The sequence below is a fragment of the Chlorocebus sabaeus genome, chromosome 6 (assembly GCF_047675955.1).
Source record: "Chlorocebus sabaeus isolate Y175 chromosome 6, mChlSab1.0.hap1, whole genome shotgun sequence".
Lineage (NCBI taxonomy): Eukaryota > Metazoa > Chordata > Mammalia > Primates > Cercopithecidae > Chlorocebus > Chlorocebus sabaeus.
The window spans coordinates 57,973,562-57,995,003 of NC_132909.1; the positions used below are offsets into that span (position 1 = coordinate 57,973,562).

At 56.2% G+C, this 21,442-nt stretch overlaps 1 protein-coding gene and 1 long non-coding RNA gene across 2 annotated transcripts in view; one reads left to right on the forward strand and one right to left on the reverse strand.

Annotated features, from left to right (window-relative positions):
• Positions 1-4,692: 4,692 nt before the first annotated feature.
• Positions 4,693-15,566, reverse strand: LOC119622431 (uncharacterized). The gene is made up of 3 exons (XR_012093266.1): positions 15,179-15,566; positions 11,454-11,555; positions 4,693-5,342 (listed from the first exon to the last, which is right to left on the reverse strand). It is a non-coding gene; the product is annotated as an uncharacterized lncRNA (long non-coding RNA).
• SEMA6B (semaphorin 6B) overlaps positions 9,027-21,442 on the forward strand; it is a 40,108-nt gene continuing 27,692 nt past the window's right edge. Inside the window, exon 1 of the mRNA XM_073017085.1 lies at positions 9,027-9,243. The gene's annotated coding sequence lies outside the window, so the exon portion shown is untranslated. The remainder of the gene's footprint in view (positions 9,244-21,442) is intronic.

A 21,442-nucleotide genomic window follows, 5' to 3' on the forward strand; every position in this document is an offset into this window, starting at 1 on the left:
ATCTCAGCACTTTGGGAGGCTGAGGCGGGCGGATTATGAGGTCAGGAGATCGAGACCATCCTGGCTAATATGGTGAAACCCCATCTCTACTAAAAATACAAAAAATTAGCCAGGCGTGGTGGCGGGCGCCTGTAGCCCCAGCTACTCAGGAGGCTGAGGCAGGAGAATGGTGTGAACCTGGGAGGTGGAGCTTGCAGTGAGCTGAGACCGCACCACTGCACTGCAGCCTGGGTGACAGAGCAAGACTCTGTCTCAAAATAAAATAAAATAAAATACTTAGCTGGGCGTGGTGGCATGTGCCTGTACTCAAGAGGCTGAGGTGGGAGGATCCCTAGAGCGTGGGAGTTGGAGGCTGCAGTGAGCTATGATCAGGCCACCACGCTCCAGCCCAGGGCCACAGAGTGAGACTGTATCTCTAAAAACTAAAATCAATGAGTGAATCCTCTCCTATGATCTCTGAACTCTGCCAAGATGAGGGTCCAGTTGTGTCTTGCTCACCACTGTGTCCCCAGCACTGCCTAGTAGAGCCCAGTACACAGTAGGTATTCAATAAAGCTAGCTGAATAATAGGCCAGCAAGGGGCTCAGTTCTGCTTCCGGGGCAAGGCCCCTGAGGCTCAGTTCTGCTTCCTGAAGGTGTCGGAGGTTTTGTAGCTGAGGCTGAGCAGGCCCCTGCTGGGGTGGGAAGGGTGTGATCTGAGCTCGACACCCTTGATGGCCTCTCTGCACACTGTCAGTGTCACCTGTGTGACTGGCCCTGGTGGCAATGATAAACTGCCACTAGCTGAGGTCATTCACACACACACCCTCCACCGTCACTGCCTGTTTCTGCTGTTGCTATTATTTGTATTTATTTATTCATTTTGAGGCAGAGTCTCATTCTGCCGCCCAGGCCGGAATGCAATGGCATGATCTTGACTCTCTGCAATCTCTGCCTCCTGGATTGAAGTGATTCTCTTGCTTCAGCCTCCCAAGCAGCTGGGATGACGGGCACCCACCGCTACACCTGGCTAATTTTTTTTTTTTTTTTTCGAGACGGAGTCTCGTTCTGTCACCCAGCCTGGAGTGCAATGGCGTAATCTCGGCTCACTGCAACCTCCACCTCCCGGGTTCAAGTGATTCTCCTGCCTCAGCCTCCTGAGTAGCTGGGATTACAGGCTCCTGCCACCACACCCGGCTAATTTTAGTATTTTTAGTAGAGACGGGGTTTCTCCATGTTGGCCAGCCTGGTCTCGAACTCCTGACCTCAGGCGATCCACCTGCCTTGGCCTCCCAAAGTGCTGGGATTACAGGTGTGAGCCACCGTGCCCAGGATATTGTTTTTTGTTTTTTGTTTTTGTTTTTGGTTTGTTTGTTTGTTTTTTGAGACAGAGTTTTGCTCTTGTTGCCCAGGTTGGAGCGCAATGGCGCTATCTCAGCTCACCGCAACTTCTGCCTCTCAGGTTCAAGCAAATCTCCTGCCTCAGCCTCCCAAATAGCTGGGATTACAGGCGTGCACCACCACCCCTGGCTAATTCTGTATTTTTCATAGAGATAGGGGTTTCTCCACGTTGGGCAGGCTGGTCTCAAACTCCCAACCTCAGGTGATCCGCCTGTCTCGGCCTCCCAAAGTGCTGAGATTACAGGCATGAGCCACCGCGCCCGGCCATATTGTGTTTTTTAATACATTTTTTTTTTTTCTGTGCTTGGATCTTGTCACCCTTTCTGCACACCAGTTTTGGTTTTTTCTCTATCTTTAAAGAAAAAATGTGCTAAAACACACATCACACACAATTTTAACAATTTCTAAGTCACAGTTCAGCAGCATTAAGCACATTCCCGTGGTTGTGCAACCATCACGGCCATCTTCTCCAGAACTTTCTCCTCTTCCCAAGCTGAAACTCTGTCCCCATGAAACACTCACTCCCCACGCCTCTCCCCAGCCCCTGGCACTCCCCATTCTACTTTCTGTCTCTATGAATCTGATGACTCTCAGGATCTCCTAGGAGTGGAACCACACAGGATTTGGCCTTCTGCGTCTGGCTTATTTCACTGAGCGTGACATCCTCAAGGTGTGTCCACATCTGAAGCCTGTGATGGCTGAATCATATTTCACTGTGTCTATGGACCCTCTTATGTAGATCCATGTATCTGTTCGTTGGCAGTTGGTTTGCTTCTGACCTTTTGCTGCTGTGAACATGGGTGTGCAAGGATCTGTTCTGGTCATCTGTTTTTCTTTCTCTTTTGACAATGCCCTACACAACCATAAGGGCATCAAAGCTCCTTCCCACAACTTCCAAGAGAGGATGAAGATTAGGAAAAATCACCAAGAGGAAGAAACAAAGAATCTCAGGACCTCCCATGGAGGAGATTCTTACCTTTATTAAGCACCAACTATGTGACAGGCCCCAGCATTTTTTTTAAAATGGGGGGACAGAGTCTCGCTCTATCGCCCAGGCTGGAGTACAGTGGCATGATCTCGGCTCAGTGCAACATCTGCCTCCCGGGTTCAAGCCATTCTCGTGTCTCAGCCTCCCAAGTAGCTGGCATTACAGGCACCCACCACCATGCCTGGCTAGTTTTTGTATTTTTTTTAGTAGAGACAGGGTTTCACCATGTTGGCCAGGTTGGTTTCGAACTCCTGACCTCAGGCGATCCACCCACCTCAGCCTCCCAAAGTGCTGTGATTGCAGGCAGAAGCCATGGCGTCCGTCCTAGGCCCTGGCATCTTTTGGAGTGTTCTCATGTTAAACAACTTGCTCACAGCTGGTGAGTGGTAAAGCTGGGGGTTGGATGCCAGTGTGTGAGCTGCAGAGACCACATCCAGTCCACTGTCTGCTTGCTTGCCTCTGATGATAGGCAGCTCACTACCGCATCACTGATTTTAGAGAAAAGAAAGCAGGGGGTGGAAAACCGCCGCCTCCTCCAACTTGGGATGATCAGGGAAGGCCTCTCAGAGAAGGGAACGTTGGTGGGGAACAGCTTCCAGGCAGAGGGAACAGCAAGTGCCAAGGCCTGGAGGCAGGAATGAGCTGAGTGTGCTCTCTAGGCCAGAATGGAAAGCCTAGGGGAAGGGAGATTGATTGATTGATTGATTGAGATGGAGTCTTGCTCAGTCGCCCAGGTTGAAGTGCAGTGGCGCGATCTCAGCTCACGGCAAGCTCCACCTCCTGAGTTCACACCATTCTCCTGCCTCAGCCTCCAGAGTAGCTGGGACTACAGGCGCCCGCCACCATGCCCAGCTAATTTTTTTGTATTTTTGGTAGAGACGGGGTTTCATCATGTTAGCCAGGATGGTCTCGATCTCCTGACCTTGCGATCTGCCCGCCTCGGCCTCCCAAAGTGCTGGGATTACAGGTGTGAGTCACCACACTGGGCCTAATTTTTATTTTTTGAGATAGAGTCTTGCTCTGTTGCCCAGGATGGAGTGCAGTGGCACGATCATCTCGGCTCACTGAAACCTCCGTCTCCCGGGTTCAAGGGATTCTCTTGCCTCAGCCTCCCGAGTAGTTGGAATTACAGGCATGCACAACCACATCGGCTGACTTTTTGTGTTTTTAGTAGAGATGGGGTTTTGCCATGTTGCCCAGGCTGGTCTTGAATTCCTCAGCTCGGGCGATCCGCCCTCCTCGGCCTCCCAAATTGCTAGGATTACGGGCGTGAGCCACCACACCCAGCCAGAGGGGAGATTTTGAATGCGGAGGATGTGACACCTGCCCCTGTCCAAATGACACTCACCTCCTGTGCCTCAGTTTCCTATCTATGCCCAAGGACAGACCCCAGGGAGCTTGAAGGTCCCTGGACACCCTCCCTCCACCCACAGATTCCGTGTTATGGAGACCAGGATGCCACTGCCTCATTTGCCATGCCTTGGGGGAGGGGGGTTCTCCGCCAACCCAGGACACACACGGGCCTTTCTGGGGGATTTCTCAGTTTCTGAGAAGGAGGAAGCCTTGTAATTGCTCTAATTTCGACTTATAAATCAGGCGGCAGGTCCTGCTGCTTCCGTCTCTAATTTAATGTTTCCCGCGTGCAAGCGTGGTGCTGTCAGCTCCAGCCAGACACACAGCCCAAACCTCGGGCCCAGGGTCTGAGGGGCTGCAGAGGGGGCCTCAGGCACAGTGGGGACCACTGCCTCCCCGGCTGAAGGTCTCCTGTGCACCCAGAGCTTGCATATATAACCCCTCTCTCAATGTGCGAGGAGGCAGCAAGTTGTAGGGAACTCAGGCTGACCGTGGGACCAGGAGTTCTGGGTTCTGGGTTGGAGTCCTTGCCTCCATTCAAAATGTGCAAAGCACCTGGAGCTGTGCAGTGCACACAGTAGGTGCTTAATAAGTGTTTCTGAGGTTATTTCCCTGGATACCTCTATTGCATACTGGGGAGGTGGCCACCATTATGTCCTGTTTTGCTAAAGAGAAAAATAAGTGACTCTGGTCTCACTTTCTGATCAGTGGGCCTCAGTTTCCCCTTTGATACAATGAAGGCAAGTCCCGTTGAAATCTCAGACTCCCGTTCATTCATTCACCACATGTGTTCAGTGCCTACTGTGTGCTTGGCTCTGTTTTAAGCCTCGTGACACAGTGGAGTCCTGGACAGACCCGGGAACTTGACTGTCTTGGGGAGGGATTGGAAGAGAAACGAGTAAATGCATAAGAGAAAGTCTTATTGGTGAAAAGTTGAGCAAAGCCATCAAAACAGGGTAAAGAGAGATGAGGAGGGGAATTGTTATTTTTTATTTATGCATTTAGTTTAGAGACAGGGTCTTGTTCTGTTACCCAAGCTGGAATGCAGTGGTGCAATCCTAGATCACTGCAGAGTGATTACTGAAATGAGGGGAGGCTAGGGAAACACTGGAATTGAGATTTGGGGAAGGTGAGGAAAGGAGCCATTTGGACATCTAGGGAAAGAGTGCACCAGGCAGAGGGGACAGGCAGTGTACAGGCCCTGGGGCAGTACAAGCTCTGTGCAAACCCTACATACTCAGAGACACTGGCTGTCCCAATAAAGCTGTACCCTTGGCATTTCAGAATGGAGCTTCCTCCTCCTCCAGGAAGCCCTCCTGGATCTTCAGTGACAACCATGATTAGGCTGAAGAAACAAGGTGGGGAGGCAGTCCATGTCAGGCTCCAGGGCACCAGGCAGGGGGACAGGGAAGAGGTCTAAGAGACCCCACTCAGCCCAGGTCACACTCACTTGCCTTAAGACCCCTCCAATTAGGGGATCCCTGAGACACTAATGTTGTCCTGAGAGTTCTTCCAGGACAGCGGCACCTTCTTCTTAAAAGCTGGGATCCAAATCCTGGCTCCACCATTTCCTCGCTATGGGATCAGTCAAGTCACAGCTCTCTGGGCCTCAGTTTCCACCCTTGAAAATGGAATAATGGCATAATAGTCCTAGAATCGTGGGGGTGCATATAGCAGAGGCCTAATATGTTAACTCATCATTATAATTATTAATATATGCGCAATACAGGGCACATTTTGGGCAGCAGGCCCAGGGATGCTGTGTGGTTTTTGGAAAGGGCTCCACCCTCTCTGGGCGCCAGACTCCCCCAAAGCCTCTCAGCAGCTCCAGGAGGGAATTGGAGGTTGAGAAAGGGTCCTCAACAGAATCCCTGCCCCATTCCACGAAGAGTCAGGGGTCAAAGAACAGGGAGCGAGGAAGGGTCAGAACCATGCGGCCACCACTCCCCCAGCCCCGGGGCTCCAGGCGGTTAGCTCCGCGGAGGACCAGCTGGGCGGATTTAGCCGGCGCATCTGCCGCCTGAGCAGCTGCCGTTCTGGGGGGGGCCGGAGGGGGATTTGGGACGAGGGAAAAATCTGTCCGAGGAGAATCGCGTCTGCGCGGCCCAGCTGCCCGCTTGAGCTGGGGGGACACCCCGAATCTGCTCGGACCCCGGGCCCCTCCCCCGCCGCGACCGCCCCCACGTGCCTCTAGGGGAGGGGGCGTCGGGAGGCTCTGACGTCACATGTGGCCCCAGCCAATCGGAGCTGCCCTTTCGGAGCCCCCAGGGGATTCCCTGGCCTGAGCAGAGACCCGGGGGTGCAACCTGGCAGCGAGGACCCCCAATCTGGGGTTAAAGAGGGCCTGCACCTGACCGGGAAAACTGAGGCTGGGGGCCCTTTGGGGAAGGGATGGGACGCAGGCGATCTCTGTGAGCGGCTGCCCGTGAGCCTGACTGCAGCCCGGCCCAGAGAGGGCCAGGGACCCCCGGGAGTCACACAGCGGGGCGGCGAGGCGAGTGGTCCTGATGGGGGCGCGCAGGCATTGGGGCGGGGCTTCCCTTCCTCGCAGGCGCCGGCAGTAAGGGGCCGAGCTCAGCCTCACCCCATCCCGGGAGCCCCGAAGGCCTTCTGACCTCCTCCGGGTCTCCCCGGGCCTCCTCGGACCCGGGGCCGCAGCCCGGGCCGCACTGGGAAGAAGGTGTCGGTGGCCGCGGGCGCTCGCAAAAACCCGCACTGGAATCCACCCGGTCGGAGCAGGACGGGAGCGCTGCGCTGCCAACGCGCCCGCCCAGGCCGGGGAAACTGAGGCTCAGCGGGGCGGGTCTTTGCTCAGAATCCCATGGCTGGGAGGGCGCTGCTGGCTCTGGTGACCTCGGGCAAGGCCCTGCCCCTCCCTGGGCCTCCCTGGCCCATCCTGCCGCTGTCCTCCAGGTCAGGGCTCAGACAGCCAGGAGCCCTGGGCGGGAGGAGGGAGAGGCCCGGCCTGACCTTGCCCCGGTCCAGGACATGAAAGACCCATTCATGGTCGCAGAAGCCTGGGTGGCAGCTGAGCCACCGGTGGGGGTGGGGCCTCCCTCAAGGCCTTTGTCCCGGAGGTCTCTCTCTCTAGAATGCCCTCCCTGCACACCCCCTACCCCCACCCCCCTGCTTGGATCTATGGTCCCTCTAAGGCCTCTGTGTCACCTCCTCGAGGTCCTCCTGGACCTCCAGCCAGTCTATCTCCGCCTGCAGTTCTGTGCCCACTGGTTTCTATATCCCCAGGCTAGACAGAAGGCACGGGGCAGTTTTGTCTTGTTGACAGCTCAGTCCGGGATCTGGTACACAGTAGGCTCTCAATAAATGTTTGTTGAATGACTGGGGTGCAGAACTGGCCAGCTGCCACAGTCAAGAAGTCAGGAGAGGGAGGGGATGACAGAGGCTGGGTACAGCGCAGGGAAGGGAGTGTAGGTGGGAGGCTGGGCCCCTCCCTCGTGGAGCAAGCCTCAGTAGCCCCCAGTGGGCAGGACACCGAGCGGGGTGGGGACCAGACACCAGCAGGTGCCTTGGCTGATTTGCCTGGGATGCTGGGGCGGCCGGAAGGCGGGAAGGGCAAAACCACGAGCAGGAAGGCCTGGCTGCTCCCGGAGGTTTGTGGTCACCAGAATGGCCCTGGGAACATGCCGAGGAATTGGAAGACCAGGGCTGTCTCCATGGGTGCCAGGGAGCCTGCAAATTGCCCTGGGCCTGGGGTGGCCTGGGGGGTGGGGTTCAAGTTCTGACACCCAGTCCCCACTGAGTGGCTGCTGGAAGCCAGTACACAACCTTTCTGGATCCCTTGGATGGCGGGGAGCCAAGGATGGGGCATAGTGGCCCCAGCACTCAGTAAGTGTGCAAGAAAAGTCACGAGCTACATAATAACAAAGTGTTGGCTGGGCTCAGTGGCCCAGCACTTTGGGAGGCCAAGGTGGGAGGATCACTTGAGGTCAGTAGTTCAAGACCAGCCTGGGCAATATAGCAAGACCCCGGTCTCTAGAAATAATAAAATTTTTAAAAACAATCATCCATCCTCTCTCTCCCCCACTTCTCTGTTATCTATCTAAATTATGGAAAAACAGAAAAGAGGACGGGCGCGGTGACTCATGCCTATAATCCCAGTACTTTGGGAGGCCGAGGTGGGTGGATCACCTGAGGCCAGGAGTTTGAGACCAGCCTGGCCAAGATGATGAAACCCTATCTCTACTAAAAATACAAAAATTAGTCAGGCATGGTGGCAGGCACCTGCAATCCCAGCTACTTAGGAGGCTGAGGCAGGAGAATTGCTTGAACCTGGGAGGCGGAGGCTGCAGTGAGTCAAGATCATACCACTGAACTCTAGCCTGGGTAACAGAGCAAGATTCCATCTCAAAGAAAGAAAGAAAAAGATAAAACAGAAAAGACAAGAAAAAATAAGTGTTTACAGAGCATCTACTGCATCGAGAGAGGTCAGAGCGACCAGGACAGCCCTCAGTCCAGTGGGGGAGATGTACAGGGTCACATCCACATGGGGAGGTACTTCGGGCAGGCAGGGGCACTGAGGCAGGGAGAGGGGCCCCTGCTGTCCTGAATTCATTTGAAGGGTCAGGAAGGTTACAGGAAGGTCTCTGAAACCTCCAGGCTCTGCCCTGGGGTCTCAAATTCATGGGGGGACCTGCAGTCCTCGAAGAACTCCTTTCTGGGCCAGACCCCACAGGGCACTGGTGACAGAAGGGCAGGTCCGGGAGAGGTGAACCATGTAGATCTCTGCGGCCAGTTTGCTCAGGTTCAAAACCCCCTGCCACTCTCTAACTGGGTGACCTTGGACAAGACTCCCCTGTGCCTCAGTTTCCTGAAGTGTCGAGTGAGTGTTGCTAAATGGAATGCTTGTGGATTGAAGAAATGGCCTCGTCTATGAAGGGGGCCACCCAGACCGCAGGGTTCCTGACAGCCTCATTGACCCCATGGGCTGGGTGTGATTGGGGCTGGATCCTGGGGACGCGAGTTTGAACAGAGGGGACCAGGACAGGAAGTTGGGGCGGCTCAATTAATAAGCCCACCACCTGGACCAAAGTATGGTGACCCCCTTGGGTCTCCCCCAACAACCCACCCAAACGCCACCCACCGGCTCCGCCCTCCGCTCCGCGCCGCGGTCGCTCCGGGCCGGGTTTTGCGCGGCTCCAGCCTGGCTTTGGGGAGGTGGGGGGGTTGCTGGAAAGGGGGGGCGGAGGTGGCAGAGCCGCGAGTCGCAGCGGCGGCCGCGGCGGGCGGAGGAGATGCGGCCGCGGCGCGCCCCCGGTCCGGCCGCCGCGCAGCGCCCCCCCCGGAGCCGACGCCAGCGCGCGGGGGGCCGGGGCTGAGCCCCCTCCCCCAGCGCAGCGCCGCGGGCCCGGGGGCGGGGAGAGCGCGCGCCCCCAGCCCCCCTCCCCAGCCGGGGATGCCGGGCTGAGCGCCCCGGCCGGGACAGGTGCGCGCACGGACCCCCCCAGCCCGCGCCCTCCCGCCCTCGCGCCTGCCGCCCGCGCACTCGCGGCGGCCGCGGCTCCGAGGTAAGCGCCCCGGGGCGTCTGCGGAGGGGGTTGGGGGAGGCGCGGGGATGGGGGCGTCTGTCCGCACGCAGCTAGGGGGCCGAAAGGCTGGCTGGGGTGGCCGGGTCAGGCGCTAGGATTGGGGGGCCTGCGGGCCCTGCCACTGGGAGGGGACGGATTTGGGGCTGGGGAGGGGGTTTGGGGAGCGCTAGAATGAGGGGAGGAATCTCTCAGCCACGCAACTGGGGAGGGGACCGGATTGGAGAGGGGGTCGCTGGCCGTATGGAGGGGTCCGGTTGGGGTCCGGTGGCATCGCTTTGGAGGGGCTGGATTTTGGCCTGGGGCGCTCCCTGAGGCTCCATTATGGGGGTGTCTAATGGCACTGCAACGTGGGGGGGGCGCTTGGATTGTTGACTGGGGGCCTGTATGTGCAGCTAGGTTGGGGGTTCTGTCGGCACCGCAGCGGGTGGAGATTTTGTCCTGGGGGGCCCCGGAGGAGACACAATAATGGGGCTCGCGGCTGCGCCGCTGGGGAGCTGGATTGGGGCCCAGGTGGGGGGTTCGGGGCAGGCAGGGGGCCTGTTGGTCGGGGGTTGGGGGTGGCGTTGGGGGGCGGGGTCCTGAGAGCCAAGTCGAGGCGACCCGGGGCTGGTGTGGGGGTCCTGACACCGGGAGGCTCCTCCGCCCCACTTCGCGTGCCCCACTTCGCGTCCTGCCGCCGCACCTTGGGCGCCCGAGTCCTCTCCGGCCTCCTGTCCAGCCCAGAACAGGACGAGTCCCGGCTCCAGGCCGCGAGGCAGGGGTCGCAGTGGTGTTGGAGGGGAGGGCCGGCCGGTTTGGATGGCCCCCGCCGCAGTGGGGGCCTGGGGGTTCGGGGCCCCCCAAGAGCTGACAAAAGGACAAAGAAAACGTCTCTCTCCAAGCGCGCCGGGATGGGTGGGGGGCGCCGAGTGTGGCCCCCTCCCGCGGGCGCTGATTGGTCCCCGGGGCGGGGGTCACGTGCCCCTCCTGTCCTGCTCTCCGCCTGTGGGCGCCCTCCGAGTTTGGGGCACCTCCCAGAGGGGGCGCTACTGTCATGAACCCCCACCTCTGCCCCGGCCGGGTTAATGCTGAAGCTAGGAGCCTTCGCAGGCGTCCTGGGGTTGGGGGAGGGATTCGCAGACCCTCGCCCCCGCCCCCATGTGGCCCTCCCTCTCTCGCTGAGGTCTTTGACATCCTCTACCTGAGGCTGTCATCTTTGACCCCTAGACTGGAGCGGAATAGGTGCTTGGAGTTACTGGGGTGCCCTGAGGCTTTGGGGTTCTGGGTTTGGGTTGAAGGAGGGAGGAGGGAGAGAGGGACTCATGGCTGTGGTGACTGAAGGAGGCCTCTGCCCCATTTGCAAAATCGCACTTCTGTCTGTTTTTCTGTGTTCCTTCAGCTTGTCAGAAGGTCCAAACTCCCTCTCCAAAATAAAAATTCCGGACACCTGGGCCATCCGCCTTGCCCCCAGACCCTTTCCCACAGCCCAGGAGACCAGTTTCTTTCAGGGGTGGGACTTCAGGCTGTGCCTGCCCCATTGCTTTAAACTCTACTTAGGGAGAGTACAGGTTGTCGGGTGGGTGGAGGGGGATGGCTGGGACCGAGGCTGAGTTGGAACCCCCCTGGAAGGGGGTCTTAAACTCTACGGGAAGTTGTCTGGGAGTCGCTGCCACCCACACAGAGACGCCTCGGATATTGGGTAGGAGGCAGCCTGGCGTCAGCCTCTTGTCTGTTCTGAACTGGCCCATTCCCAACAGCAGGCGGGGAAACTGAGGCCCGAGGAAGCCGCTGAAACCCAAGAACGCTGCTGCATCCCAGCTCCTCGCCAAGGGTTGCCCTGAAGCTGTACTCCTCCCTTCTTCCCCTTGACTCTGGGCTATGCAGGATTCAGACCTGGAGCTTTGAGAGGAGGTGTTTCGCTGTGTGGCCTCAGGCTGGTCCCTAGTCCTCTCTGGGCTTCAGTCTCCCCAGGAGATGTGCTTTGGTTTTAGACTGGAGTCGGGGGAGGTGAGGCAGAGAGAGGTCACTTGAGACTATCTTGATCTGTGCCTGCCCCACTTTGCCTCTAGTTCCCCCAGCAGACTCCGCTGTGGCTGAGCCCCCACAGGATCTTAGGGCCCGTGTTGCCTCCTCGGCTTTGGAGTTGTCTCCAAGCCTAGGTATCGAGTCCCCCCAGGAGGGTCCTTTCCCCCTGAGACCTCAGTCCTCACCTCTGTCTGATGGGCATAGAAGGGGCTGGAGATGTGGCATGTCCTCTGCGGTGGCCACACCGAGCTGGCAGCAGAAGTTTGCTGGGGTTACCGGGACTGGGCCTGGAAGATAGAAATCAAACTGCCCTTGGAAAGGTGACCATGACGTCAGCCTGCGGGACAGGTGAGCTGGATCCCCAGGGACTGAAAGATATCGCTGGTCACCGTCCGTCTCCCAGGAAGGAAGGTGTCCCGAGCTGACCCTGGGCGTGGCCCTGTCCTGTGGGCCTGGAAAGGGAGATGCTGGAGGGAGAAACTTCCAGGGCAGTGGTCAGGACAGGTGGGAGCAGGGAAGGCTGCCCGGAAGAGGGAGTACTGGGACTGGGCTTAAAGGGATTCTGCCAGGAGGAGAGGGGGACAGGCATAGCAGGCAGGGGGAACAGCAAGGCAGGGTATGTTGGAGGAGCCCTGAGTGGCTGGACTATTTAAGAGGACCATGAGGTAGGTAGTAGCCTTGAATGCCAAGCCGAGTAGCGAACTTTATCCCAAGGGCAATAGGGAGCCATGGAAGGTTATAGAGCAGGGGGGAGGGGCATGGGTCACATTTCAGATCTTGAGGAAGGGTAGCTACAAGGAGACAGGCTCCTTGGAAATCAAATGCATTGCTGAAAGGAGTGGTGAGCTGCCCCTCATGGGAGGCAGGCCAGCAGGGTTGGACGGCCGTCTTTCCAGAATCCTGGATGAATGATCCTGATATTGGTCAGGCCCAAGTGACCTTCTAGATTTTTTCTTTTCTTTTTTTTTTTTTTTTCCAATTTCCAGGTCCTGTGGGTTTTCTGAACTGCTGTCCTGTTTAAGATACCAGGGTTCTGAGATTCTCCGGTGTTTAAGGGGCTGTGGGCCTCAGGCTGTGGTTCCTCCAAAACCCAGCTGTGATTTGGTTGGGCTATGGCTTTCTCTTGGCCATGGTGGTACGGTTCTTCTGTCCCTGTCTTCATGTAGCAGCAGTAGGGAAACTGAGGCTCAAAGCAGCCCAAGACTCAGGCCCCAGCCACCAGCCCCATGTCCTCTGGCTGAATTATCCCAAAACAGACCCTTCACCCTACACACCCTCACCATCATGAACGGTGGTGCTGGGGTCGGGCGTGTGGCCATAGGAACCCAGGCACACAGTCCTCTTTCCTTATCACAGTCCTTCATCACCTCTCCTCCAGGGACATCCAGATGAAGTGCAGACATTAGGACAAGTAAGAAAGTAGCAGTGGCTCATGCCTGTAATCCCAGCACTTTGGGAGGCCGAGGCGGGCAGATAACCTGAGGTCAGGAGTTCAAGACCAGCCTGGCCAACATAGTGAAACCCCGTCTCTACTAAAAATAAAAAAAAAAATTAACTGAGCGCGGTGGCGGGTGCCTATAATCCCAGCTACTTGGGAGGCTGAGGCAGGAGAATCGCTTGAACCCAGCAGGCGGAGGTTGCAAGGAGCTGAGATCGTGCCACTACACTCCAGCCTGGGGGACAGAGCGAGACTCCGTCTCGAAAAAAAAAAAAAAAAAAGGAAAAAGAAAAAGTAAGAGACTTGGGAGGCTGGGGACCACCCTTAGGGCTCTTTGGCAGGGACATAGGTCCCCACTACTTGCCACCCTCAATGGCACTTCTCCATCTGGCCCCAGGGTCCAAAAGTGGCCACCCCAGGGCCCCACTGGGAGGTAAGGCCCACTCTAGACTACATTTCCCATGATGCATTATGGCCTGGCTAAGCCAGCCTTCCAAGGGCGGACCTAGGAGGGAACTTCCCAAATACGGGAGCCCAGAGGAGAATTGTGGGTTCTCAGGTGGGCCTGGTTCCAGGCAATTAGGTCAGTCAGTCAACAAATGCTGCCAGCGGCCCCCGTGTGCTGTGCCCTGTGCTGGGTGATGCTAGGATCCCAAAGAGGTAACCTTAACTCCGCTGTCTAGTTGGAGGGGCTTCCAGGCTAGAGGAAGAGAAACAGGGGCAGGCATTGGCCCCCTGTGCTATGCGTTTTCAGGGCTAGGGCAGAGGGAGCAACTGGGGCTAGGGAAAGCTGTACCCAGCCTCATGGATCAGGGAAGATGTACCAGAAAGGGGCATTGTAGCTAGGGCCATGATGGATGTTTAGGAGCTCACTAGGGGGTGGCCATATGTTTTCTGATGATTGCAGAAGAACCTCCCTCCCCTGAAGGCCATGGACTCAGAGCTCCTGGGGAAGTTGAAGTAGCAATTCTGAATTATCTCCCTTAGAGGCAGCCGTAGCGTTTGGATCAGACTGACTTGAGGTTGAATCAGTTTCTTCTCTCCCTTACTCATGCCCCCTCACTGAGCCTCAGTTTCCCTATCTATAAAACGGGTTGCTATTCTGCCTCCCTTAGGGTTGACCATTTAAACAAGAGGATGCAGGCAAAATGCCATATATAGTTCTGTTGGGTTTCTGACTCCAGAAAAAGGAACAACCTCACAAAGCAGAAACTGGAGCTTCTGGTCATGATCTTATTTGGAGCTGTGGGAGCGTTGCTTGCATTTAACAAGTGGGCTGATGTTTAGTGAGCACCTATTAAGTGCCAGGTGCCATGGACCCAGCAATGACCAAGGCAGACTACTGCGTCCGGTCCTTCTCAAATTCCCAGCTAGGTGGAGGGGGGGGGGGGGCGGCGGGCAGGGGAGCACAGACACTAACTAGAGAAAGCGACAAGGTAAATCAGGTATAGTCAGTGCCCTGAAGACAATTATCCTGAAAGTCACTGAGAAGGGTGGGGCTGTGTTCACTGAGGCTGTCGGGGAGGGTGTCTCTGAGGAGGTGACATTTGAGCTGAGACCTGGAAGATGAGAAGGAGCTGGTCATGCAGAGATCTTGGGAAGCAGCACTCCAGGGAGAGGGCATGGCCCGTGCAAAGGCCCTGGGGCAGGACCTCACCTGGGGTATTGGAGAAACACCAAGGAGGCCCATGTGGCTGGAGCAGAGTGCGGAGGGGGAGAACGGGAGGAGGGAAGGGAAAGGAGAGTAGGGGGCTGGTCATGCAGGGCCTTGTGGGCGGCAGTGAGGACTTGAGTTTTGATCCCCAGGGAGGTGGGAGCCATGGAGTGCTGCGGGAAGAGGACAGATGGGATCTGACTCTTGGTGCCCTCTGGTGGCATCTTTGGGAAAGACAGACAGGGGGCAAGGCTGCAATTGAAGACCAGGTCCTGGTAATAATTGATGGGGGCCGGCCAGGCAAGGGCAGTAGAGGGGGAAAAGGTGGATGGATAGGAAAAACTTGCTGAGATGGATGTGAAGAGGCTGAAAGCTCCTTTCTCTGGGGCGGGGCAGTGCTGTGGTTAAGAGCGCAGCATCTGGACTCCTGGGCCTGGGTTCAAATCCCAGCTTGGCCATTTCCGGGCTGTGCGACCTTGGGCCCATCCCTTGCCCACCCTGGCCCCGAGTTTTCCCACCTGTGGAATCGTCAGAAGAGCCCCTCTCACCTCCCCTGCTGGGCTGAGGGACAGGGCTGGGAGCATGGGGTAGGCGCCCCGTAAGTGTTCGCTGTAGTCCCTCTTTGAAGGTCGGTGCCTCAGGCTCTGGGGAGCAATGAGGCACAGATGGGGGTGACAGGTTCCCTGAGATGACCCAGCAAACCGGGGGGCCCCTTCCCCTCGAACGCTGTTCTCCACAGTTTGACGGTTCTCAAGCCCCATCCCCCATTGTCCACGTCACTCTGCCAGCCCCTCCACCATTCCTGAGCCCTGACTCACCAGGACTTATGGTCCGCTCTGACCCCGGGCCTTTCCCCTGGGACCTATTTCCCGCCTTTGTCTTCTTCAAGTTCATTCACCAGGTCTTCCGTTCCCAGCAGCACTTGGCACTCCCTGAGACCCCCCACCCCCATTCCCCACCACATGTCTCAGCGGGGACCCCCTCCAGGCCTCTCACACCGGTCCCGACCACTTGGGGATCCCCGGCCTCTGGGGAGGGGCAGTGACTGGAGGAATTCTGGGGGAGGAGTTCAGCAGTGGGGGGAAGGGCGCCCAGAACTCCAAGTTGGAGGGGAAAGGCTCCTCATCTGCCCCTAGATCAAGCTCCCAAAGGCCGGGCCATCTTTCTTTCTTCCTCCCTAAGTGGAGTCCCTATAACAGAGCCTTATTCTCCTCTGAACCCCACAACTGCGTCCCAAGCTCAGGACCCACCACTCTGTACTTCCTCCAAATCGGGTCTGAAGGGAGGACCTGTCCGTCCCCAAACCTGCTTGGGAATCTGTGGGTGCCCGATGCCCCAGCCCCAGCCTGGATTCCCTGGAAGCCCCAGCCTCCCCGAGCCGCCCCTCCTGGACCCCTTAATTACCCGCTGGGTGTAAATGACACTTTAATTTCCTCTGAATGGTCGTTGCAACCCCCCCCCCAACCTGCCACCCATTCCTAATTACAAGTTGCTGTTTCCGACTTGCCTCCTGGTGGCCCAATTTCAAAACAGTGATTAAAATTAATTACCCAGGAGCCCCCTCCCCAGAGGGGAGGAGGCCCAGGAGCCCCAGAGATGTATCCATGTCCCCACTGGAGGTTCTGCCTGGGCTTCCACACCCTGACTTCCCGAGTGGCCTGGGGACAGGGACAGCCTCTCTCTGGGTCTCTGCTTGCCTGTCTGTGAAGTACTTTAGCTGGCCAGAAGCGGTGGCTCACGCTTGTAATCCCAACACTTTGGGAGGCCGAGGCAGGTGGATCACTAGAGGTCAGGAGTTCGAGACCAGCCTGACCAACATGGTGAAACCCCGTCTCTACTAAAAATACAAAAATTAGCCGGGCGTGGTGGCACGTGCCTGTCATCCCAACTACTTGGGAGGCTGTGGCAGGAGAATCGCTTGAACCGGGAGGAGGAGGTTGCAGTGAACCTAGATCGTACCACTGCACTCCAGCCTGGGTGACAGAGCGAGACTCTGTCTCAAAAAAGAAAAAAAAAATGTAGGGTGTGCCACCATCATGGGCAGGGCGCGCATTGTGAGCACTTGGTAAATGTCAGCAAGAGGTGGCCTCACACAGTGGCTCACGCCTTTAATCCCAACACTTCGGGAGGCTGAGGCAGGAGAATTGTTTGAGCCCAAGAGTTCAAGACCAGCCTTGGTATCATACCCCCCTCTACAAAAAATTAGCCGGGTGTGGTGGTGCACACCTGTAGTCCCAGCTACTCAGGAGGTTGAGGCAGGAGGATTGGTTGAGCCTGGGAGGTCAAGGTTGCAGTGAGTCAAGATCACGCCACTGCACTCCAGCCTGGGTGACAGAGACCCTATCTCAAAAAAAAAAAAAAAAAAAAGAAAAAGAAAAAGTCAGCAAGAAGCAAGATCACCTTTGCATCCATGGCACCCTTATGTGCTATGTGACCTCAGCAAAATGGCTTAACCTCTGTGAGCTTCGGGTTTTCCATCTGCAAACAGGGATGAGCGTGCTGGTCTCTGAGGGTTGATGCAGGCAGGAAATGAGTTCATATGTGGGAAAAGCATGGCGCATAGCAGGTGCAGCCTTCCTAAATCTGTTCTTGAATTCCCGCTCTCCTGGCCTGCTGTGAGTTGAATGTGGAAGGCGGCTCAGGGTAGAGTCCCATCCTCTGCAAAAGACGCACTCAGCATTAATTGAGTGCTTCCTGCATGCCGGGCTCTGTGCCAAGCCCTGGACACACACAACCCTGAGCGTGGCTGAGTCTCCAGCCATGTTGGTGCACAGTAGGTGTTTAAGAAGTCTGGAATGAACATATCCTTGCAACTATTTTAATTAATTAATTAATTTATTTGAGATGGAGTCTTTTTTTTTTTTTTGAGACGGAGTCTCGCTGTGTCACCCAGGCTGGAGTGCAGTGGCCAGATCTCAGCTCACTGCAAGCTCCGCCTCCCAGGTTTACGCCATTCTCCGGCCTCAGCCTCCGAGTAGCTGGGACTACAGGCGCCCGCCACCTCGCCCGGCTAGTTTTTTGTATTTTTTAGTAGAGACGGGGTTTCACCATGTTAGCCAGGATGGTCTCGATCTCCTGACCTTGTGATCCACCCGCCTCGGCCTCCCAAAGTGCTGGGATTACAGGCTTGAGCCACCGCGCCCGGCCAGAGATGGAGTCTTGCTGTGTCGCCCAGGTTGGATGGAGTACAGTGGTGCGATCTCAGCTTACTGTATCCTCCGCCTCCCGGGTTCACACCATTCTCCTGCCTCAGCCTTCCAAGTAGCTGGGATTACAGGCGCCCACCACCATGCCCACCTAATTTTTGTATTTTTAGTAGAGACGGGGGTTTCACCATGTTGACCAGGCTGGTCTCGAACTCCTAACTTCAGGTGACCTGCCAGCTTCAGCCTCCCAAAGTGTCAGGATTACAGGCGTGAGCCACTGCACCTGGCCAACTATTTTATTTTTAAACTATTATTATTATTATTATCATTCTTGTTATTATTTGAGTCAGGGCTCTCTGTCATCCAGGTTGGAGTGCAGTGAGGCCATCACAGCTCACTGTAGCCTTGACCTCCTGGGCTCTAGTGATCCTCCCACCTCAACCTCCCAAATAGCATGTCGCACCACACTCAGCTAATTATTGCTATTTTTTTTTAGAGATGGGGTCTGGCTGTGTTGCCCTGGCTAGTCTCGAACTGGCCTTAAGGGAGCCTCCTGCCTCAGCCTCCCAAAGCACTGGGATCACAGGCATGAGCCACTTTGCCTGGCCTCGTTGGAACTATTTTATAAGTGGGGGCTCTTCCTGGGACATTCATTCAGCTGATTTGTTGAGCACCTACTGTGTGCCAGGCCCCATGCTGGGCACTGGGGTCACAGCAGTAACTGAGACACACTCCCCGCCCCTGTGGAGCCAATGTTTTTATCCTTATCTTTCAGAGGAGGAAACAAGCTCAGAGATGGGAGGGTTCTAACCCATGGCAGTGCAGCATCACAACAGTTAATTAAGCATGTATCACGATTGCTCATTACCCCTCGTGAGAAGCCGATGTGGATGGTTATCATGCTTGGTTCGCTGATGGGGAAACTGAGGCTCTGAGAACTGAGAACTCGGTAAGGGAGGTCAAGAGTGGAGGGGAGGCCGGGCACAGTGGCTTAGGCCGGGTGCGGTGGCTCACACCTGTCATCCCAGCACTTTAGGAGGCCGAGGCAGGCAGATCACCTGAGGTCAGGAGTTCGAGACCAGCCTGGCCAACTTGGTGAAACCTCATCTCTACTAAAAATACAAAAATTAGCCAGGTGTGGTGGCATGCACCTGTAATTCCAGCTACTCAGGAGGCTGAGGCAGGAGAATCACTTGGAACTGGAAGGCGGAGGTTGCAGTGAGCCTAGATTGTGCCACTGCACTCTAGCCCGGGTGACACAGGCTAGAAAAAAATAAATAAAAGTGGAGGGGAGGCTCACAAGCCACCTCCCAGGCTGGGCAGGGATGAGTTAACCGACATCCAGTAGGATGGGGGGTATGGGGGCCTCTCTCTTCTGCCCCACCCCTCATGCCCAGGCCCTAGGGACTCCCTGCAGCCTTCCTGCCAAGTTCCTAGACAGCCCCAGAGCCTGGCTGGGCTGTGATGGGGGCGACCGAAGCAGCTGGAGGGGCAGCTGTAAGCAGAGCCCGTAACCAGACCTGGACGGCCCTGGGGCCCCGTTGCCGGGACCAGGTTACTCGATCCCCCCGGGGACGCTGGCCCTGGAGCCAGAATACTGGGGCAGCCGGGACGATAGGGAGCTCCTTGTATGGAACTGGAGACAGACATCCCACCCCCGTCCCTTGTGCTGTGGCAGATGGAGAAATGGAGGCTCCAAGCCTGCCTGGGATCACTGTCTTTTATCTTGGAACAGAGACGCCCAGAGAGGGTGTGTAGCTGGCCAAAGGTCACACAGCAAGGTCATTTAACCTAAAGTGAATGCTTGTGTGCCAGGCCCTGAGCTGGTGTCTTTATTTTATGGACAAGAAAAAGAGACTGGCTGGGCACAGTGGCTCACGCCTGTAATCCCAGCAGTTTGGGAGGCCGGAGTGGCAGGATCACTTGAGGTCAAGAGTTTGAGACCAGCCTGGCCAACATAGCGAAACCCCATCTCTACAAAAAGTACAAAAATGGGCTGGGGATGGTGACATACACCTATGATCCCAGCTTACTGGGGAGGCTGAGACAGGAGGATTGCTTGAGCCAGGGAGGTTGAGACTGCAGTGGGTTATGATGGTACCGCTATACTCAGCCTGGGCAACAGACCAAGACCCTGTCCTTGGGAACAAACAAGAAATGAGGCTGAGTGTCGTGTCTGAGTGAAGGGGAGAGTCCCAGGTGTCCTTTCTGCGACGTGCCAGCCTCCCCGTCCACCTTGACCTTCTGTCTCTTCCTCTCGTGGTCCCAGTTGCCACGCTTTTTCCTCTGCAGTTCCTTCCCCTTGGAGCACCTTCCTCACCTTGTCACGAGGTCTCCCCTTCGACCTTCAGGCCTCAGCTCAGATGTCCCCTGCTCTAATCATTCCTCGTGTTTTTATGGTCATGATTATTATTGTCAGAAGCTATTGAGTTCCGATGTTGGTTAACGTGTGTAGTGTACCCCCGTCTCCCCCACGGGGCTGGGAGCCCCATAAGGGTAGGGCTCTCATAGCTGTCTTGATCACGGCTGTATCCCCATGCCCGGAGCATGTGTCTGGTATACAGCTGGTGCCCAATAATTACTAATCCAATGAGTAAGTGAATGACTTCCAGTTTGGGGCACAGGGAGCCAGAGCTGGACGCAGTTGCTTCCAGGTTGGCGGTTGAGTGAAGACGAGGGCTGGGTGGTTGTGGCTGGGGGAGCCCAGGGAAATTGAAGCCCAGTCAGGGCAGTCAGAGAAGGCTTCCTGGAGGGGAGGGACACGCATGCATGGCCTTGACTGGTGAGCAGGAGTCAGCTGTAGGGCTTGGAGGACACAGAGTGAGGTTACTATGTCTGACTAGTTGGGAGGGCAGCTGGGCCTTGAGAAGGCTAAAAAGGCTCCCCAGCAGTGGGACAGCCTGAGCCAAGGTCTGCAGAAAGAGGCTGGAAATGCCTGATAGTAGGTGAGGGCAAGAAGAAGGTTCAAGTCATTCCTAGGGTGGAAGGTGTCCTTGAACATTGAGGTATAAAAAAAATTGGTTCATCTTCTGTGGGGCACTGGGGAGCCATGGTAGGCCTTTGAGCAGGGGAGTGGCAGGGTCAGAGCTGAGCTTGGAATACACAGTAAAGGGGTGGCTTAGTGGTGGTGCCGGGCTCAGAGAGGAGAGCGGGCATTGTCCTTGAAGGACAGCTCAATACCCAGGCTAGGAATGCCCCCTGGGACAGAGCCAGGGACCAAGCCGGCTTGTGGAAGCAAGAAGGATTCAAAGTAGATTGAAAGTAGAACTTCCCTGCTCAGGCAAAAAAAAAAAAAAAAAAAAAGGCCCTGGCGCAGCGAGTCACGCTTGTCATCCCAGCATTTTGGGAGGCCGAGGCAGGCGGATCACCTGAGGGTAGGAGTTCAAGATCAGCCTGGCCGACATGGCGAAACCCCCGTCTCTACTAAAAATACAAAAAAATTAGCTGGGCGTGGTGGCAGGTGCCTGTAATCCCAGCTACTCGGTAGGCTGAGGCAGGAGAATTGCTTGAACCCAGGAGGCGGAGGTTTCAGTGAGCTGAGATGGAATGAGGTTGAGTGAGCCCAGTGCACTCCAGCCTGGGCAAAAAGAGTGAGACTCCGTCTCAAAAAAAAAAAAAAAAGGATTTTAGCTACAGACCAGCTAACAGGAAACAAAAAAGATGTAGAAAGAAACATATTTCACCTGCTGTGTATTGGTTCAGATTATTACACTCTTTCTTCCTCGTGGAGGTGATTTAGGGTTGAATTTTAAATCACCCACAGTGTATAAATGGGGAAACTGAAGCAGCTGAGGCAGAGCCGGGGTTTGAACCTGGGCTGTGTGGTTCTGGAGCCAAACCTCTTCTTCTGGGACTTCTTTTCTTTTTTTCTTTTTTTTTTTTTTGAGACGGAGTCTCGCTCTGTCGCCCAGGTTGGAGTGCAGTGGCCGGATCTCA